The sequence below is a fragment of the Vombatus ursinus genome, unplaced genomic scaffold, assembly GCF_900497805.2.
Source record: "Vombatus ursinus unplaced genomic scaffold, bare-nosed wombat genome assembly UNPS02014786.1, whole genome shotgun sequence".
Classification (NCBI taxonomy): Eukaryota; Metazoa; Chordata; class Mammalia; order Diprotodontia; family Vombatidae; genus Vombatus; species Vombatus ursinus.
Genome location: NW_020954564.1, coordinates 9,988,914 through 9,994,428, shown reverse-complemented (window position 1 = coordinate 9,994,428; position 5,515 = coordinate 9,988,914). Strand labels below are relative to the sequence as shown.

The window sequence follows — 5,515 nt, the reverse complement described above, 5'->3', positions numbered from 1 at the left end:
CAGGGTGTGGATGAGCTGTGTACTAGCTTTGAAGGAAACTCCAAGAGAACCTAGCCCAACAGTTTCTTTTTACCAATGATGAAAGAGAGGGTCCAGAAAGGTTAAGGGAAGGTCATGGATCCACTTATTTGCAAAGTCAGTATGAGGGTCTAGCTTTCCTGGTCAGCTTGTTATATCTCTGATCTCATCCATGAGGTTGGAATGGCGTTAGATGGAGAAACATTATTTTATGAGTACCAATTAACTTCCCTAGAAAATTAGTGCGGCATAGTGGGTAAAAGTTCAGTCAGGAAGAATGAAATGCAAGGCTAACTTCTAGCTGTATTGTTGTTGTTGCTGTTCAGTCATTTCAGTCAGTTTTGACTCTTGGTGACCCCATTTGGGGTTTTCTTGGCAGAGAGGCTTGAGTGGTTTGTCATTTTCTTCTTCAGCTTGTGTCATAGACGAGAAAACTGAGGCAAATAAGGTGAAGTGACTTGCCCAGGGTTGCATAGTTAGGAAGTGTCTGAGGGCGTTTCTGAATTCAGGTCTGGTGCTCTATCTGCTATGCTACCTAGTTGTATCACTATAGGCATTTAACCTCTGTGTGCCCACATAACTCCCTGATTGTATATACACATACACACACACTATATATACCCACCCCCACTCACATACATACATATGTAATGTTGTGTATATATGTGTGTATATATGTACATACATAATACATGTGTATATAGAGAGAGAGAGCTATAGATATATAGATAATATATATAACAGATGTGTTGCTGATCTGAATTGCTAGAGAGAATTTTCACGCTAGGATCTCCCAAGACAGCAGCAATCATAAGTCTTCTCTCCCCTTTTATGGTATTTTTTTCCTACAGTATTTTTAAATATTAGAATAATGTCAGTCCTCTTTCTGCCATCTTGCAGTGCTGCCACCATGGTGCGAATGAACATTCTGGCAGATGCTCTCAAAAGCATCTGCAATGCAGAAAAGTGAGGAAAACACCAGGTTCTCATTTGGCCATGCTCTAAATTAATTGTCCTGTTCTTAACTATGATGATAAAGCGTGGTTACATTGGTGAATTTGAGATCGTTGATGGTCACAGAGCAGGAAAAATTGTTGTGAACCTCACAGGCAGATTAAACAAGTGTGATGTAATCAGCCCCAGTTTTGATGTTCAATTGAAAGATCTGGAAAAGTGGCAGAATAATCTGCTACTATCTTGTCAGTTTGGGTTCATTGTGCTTACAACCTCAGCTGGCACCATGGACCATGAGGAAGCAAGACAAAAACACACAGGAGGAAAAATTCTGGGATTCTTTTTCTAAGGGTGTAAAACGTACATACAAATACAAATACTCCAATGAAAAAAAAAAAAGAATAATGCCTTTCTTTATTCAATGATCTCATGAACTAGGGGGTTCTCGCCTGCTACCTCAAATCCCCTGAAGATCTCCCCTTTGAATAGGAACTTCCTGAACCAGTCTGATCTCTTTCTGCCTTTCTTACACTCCTAAGAGCTGTACACATCCCATATTGATCACAGAACATTTTTCTTTTAATAGTTAGAGCAGAGGTGATCCTCAGGTTGCCACAAATAAATGCAGGGAAGAGCCAAGGACCCAGAGATAAGACTAATTCCTTGGATACAGAATTAAGTAATTAATTCTAAATAATATCTATGAGCTGCCTTCCATCTGCTTTTAGTAGGAAATTTGAGTGTACTGGGTAGAGAAAATGAAACTATTGTAAAGTATTGATTTCCTCAATCAAGATAGTAAAAAGGAACACACCATATTGGATACGATCTAGGGATGATTTGTGAGCATTTAGAAAAGGAAGTGGTGATCACTAAAAGCCAATCCATATTGGCTTCATCAGTAACAGGTTGTGCTAAATTAACCTCATTTCCTTTTTGGGCAAGGCCACTAGATGGATATATCAGAGGAATGCTATAGATACATATCAGAGGACTTCTAGAGATAAAACATACCTAAATTTCAATAAAGCATTTGACAAACTCTCTGTTGTTATCCCAGTGGTCTAGATGTAGAAATGTGGGTCAAATGAGAATAGGTAGATTCAGATCCGGTCAAATAAGAAGATAGAAAGAGAAGTCATTAAAATGGTCACAGCCCTTGAACTAGATATGCAATTGAAAGGAGGCCAATGACAAAAAGAAAGGTCCCATATACATTGAAATGTCTATAGAAGCACTTTATATAGTAGCAGAAAACTTGACAAAAAAGACTATCAATTGAAGAATGGCTAAATAAGTTGTGGTTCATGAATGTGACAGACTATTACTCTGCCATAAGAAATGAGAAATATGATGGATGCAGAGAAGCTTGGGAAGCCATATATGAACTGATTTAAAATGAAGCAAGCAGAACAAGGAAAACAATATACATTAATGACCACAACAATGAAATGCAAATAACAAGAGCAACAAAATCTAAAATGAATGCTACAAAATTGTGATGCCCAATCAGCCCCAAAGAGGGCATATGAGAGGGCACTGCCTCTTGGTTCTTTGTAGAGGTTCAGGATTATTTATATAGAACAGAATATACATCAGACTTCTTCAATATGTTGGTTAGTTTTGTTGAACTATTTTTCCTCTCTTTTATTTTTTGCTGTAAGGGATAGCTCTCTGGGAAAGAAAGATGGGAGGTACACACTGAGAAATGCAGGTAATATAATGACAGAAGATATGAATAAAATTATTTTTTAAAAAGAAAAAAGCATTAATGGATTGATGCCAACTTGGAAATATGCTCCCAGCAAAATGCACCAGGGATCTATCTACCTTTGAACCTATGTATGTTCAATATTTTTATCAATGACCTGAACAAAATGCGTAAGTAGCATGCTTATGAAATTTGCAGATTTCACAAAGCTAGAAGTAGCAGCTAACAAATTGGAACACAGAACCCGAAAAAGATCTCAATGACCTGGAAAACATAAATTATTGAAGAAAGACTCCCTTTCTGAACTGGAAACTAAACTTTCTAAACTGGAAAACGCTTCAGCAGAAATTAGATTTAGACAGCATCTTATGCTATACACAATATGCTTAAAATGAACACATACTCTTGAATATTAAAGGTCATATCATTAAAACATTTGAACAGAATGAAATCAGGTTCTTTTTACAACAATTACTGAGGGAAAAGTTCTTAACTAAACAAAAAGACCATTTTAATTATATAAAATGAAGAAATTTTTGCATAAATAAAGTCAATAAATTAGAGTAAAAGTGATAGTTTGGGGGGGGGGATTTGTAACAGATGTCACCAATAAAAGTCTGATAACCAAACTACACAGGGAAGTAACTTACATATGTAATGTCAAGACTCATTCCACAGTAGAAAAGTGGTCAAAGGATACAAACAATTACAAAATGAAAAAATGAAGTTTTCAACACCCCTATGAAAGAGTGCTCCAAATCATTAATAATTAGAAAAATACAAATTAAAACTGTGAATTTTACCACACCGCCATCAGTATAGCAAAGATGACAAAAAATAAAAATGACAGTTGTTTGAGCAGATATGGAAGGAAGCATACTAATTCACTGTTAGTGGAGTTAGGAATCCTATCACAAAAGTCACTAAATTGTGCATCAAAAGAGATGACTGAGCAATACCACTAATAAGCAAAGAGGTTTAAAAAAAAAAAGAAGAGGGCCTATATATACAAAAATATTCAAAACAGCATCTATTTTAGTGAAGAACTAGGAACGAAATGGGTGACTGACTTTCAATATAATGATATTTGAATGTAATGGAATAATACCGTGAAGTAAAAAATGATAAACAAAAAGAATTCAGAGAAACTTGGGAAGATTTATGTAAACTGATGTGGGATGAACTGAGCAGAACTATGAGGACAAATTACATAATGATCAAAATAATGTTAAGGGCACTGATAAAGTCCCTTCTATGGGACAGGCACTTCCCTGGACACTTGGGCCTATATTTATTTAATGTTTTATACTTTACGAAATATTTTACATCCATTTTCTCATTTGAGTTTCACAATAACATTATGAAGTAGGTAGAGAAAAAATAAGTTTACAATCACGACTTCAGAAGATTAATGATGATGCCTCTTGGCAAAGAGGACAGGAACTAGAGGTATAGAATGAAACATTCGTTTTCAGAAGTGGCCAGTATCTTGATTTGTTTTTCTTTTCTTTCAAAAGAGGGTTTTTATTGGGGGAAAAAAGGTTAGTGAGTAGTAATAGAGATAGAATAAAAAGTATAAGAGTGAGTAGCTGGTGAGCATGGAGGCAGAAATGTCAGTCACTTTATTCTCCCATGGGGCCTGACTTTCTCCAAAATCACTTTTTCTCTTCTGCAAACTTGTTTCCTTTCAAACCCAGCTATATGCCAGAGAGATTATGGCTATACACTACTATGATTTCTGACCCATTTTAGTGTTACAAAACATCCCCCACCTTCATGAATGTATTCTCTCTCTGCTCTGTGAAATTGTTAAAATAATCAATAATTTTTCTTTTGAATATAAAAATAAGAAAATATAATGTTAAGGAAAATATCTTCTGTGATACTGGCAAAAAAACCTTTGGTGAGCATATATGTCTTTTTGTTTCATAACTCAATTGATATTGTTCTCAGAGGACTGTTAAAACTCTGTGGTAACATCTGCCACAGAATCTTATATAAGCTCAAATTATAGAATGCAGGTAGGTGGAAGTTCCACTAGGTATAACAGCCTAGGTGTACAAATACATATACATATATATAAGCACAGCTCCAGATGTGAATTACCTAGACATGTATGTATTACATATGCATACTTAAACATGCATGCCCATTTGTATATGTGTATATGTATGTGTGTATGTGTGTCCCCTCATTCCAAAGTCAATGAGTGCTCGTTCAACTTAGCTGAGCCTCTTAGAGGAGGAGGTACAGTCTTGAAGGACAACCTGTATAAAAACATAGAAGCAGGAGACTGAACTCTGAGTTCAGGACAAAACAACAGGCCAGTTTGGCTGAAATATAAAGATGCAGGGCACAGAGGGGAAGGGGTAATGTCAAATAAGCCTGGAAATATAGACTGGACCCTAACTACGGAAGGCTTTGGATACCAAGCGAATGAGCTGAAATTTTATCCTAGAGTCAATAGAGAACCACTGAAGGTCATTGAACAGGGGAGCAAATGACTTGTGCTTTAAGAAGATTATTTTAGCAGCTGTGTGTAAAATGGATTGAAAAGGAGGATATAAATTAAGGGTCCAACTAGAATGCTTTTGTGATACTCTAGGCCAGAGACAATGAAAGCCTGGATCATGAGTGGTGGCCATATGAATGAATGAATTGATCAACAAGTCTTGATTAAATAAATATTAAATATTGTATGCCAGAAAGTTATATTAGGTTCTGAGGAGACAAATACAAAGAAGGAAACAATCTCTACTTTCAAGGAGCTTATGGGGGAATATGTCTTCTAAGAAGTATATAAAGACTAAAAGGATGGTGGTGCACCCCTTC

At 36.1% G+C, this 5,515-nt stretch overlaps 1 pseudogene; it reads left to right on the top strand.

The window, feature by feature from the left end:
• The first annotated feature begins 925 nt into the window (after nucleotides 1–925).
• On the top strand, nucleotides 926–1,321 carry LOC114046854 (annotated as a pseudogene).
• Nucleotides 1,322–5,515: the final 4,194 nt, after the last annotated feature.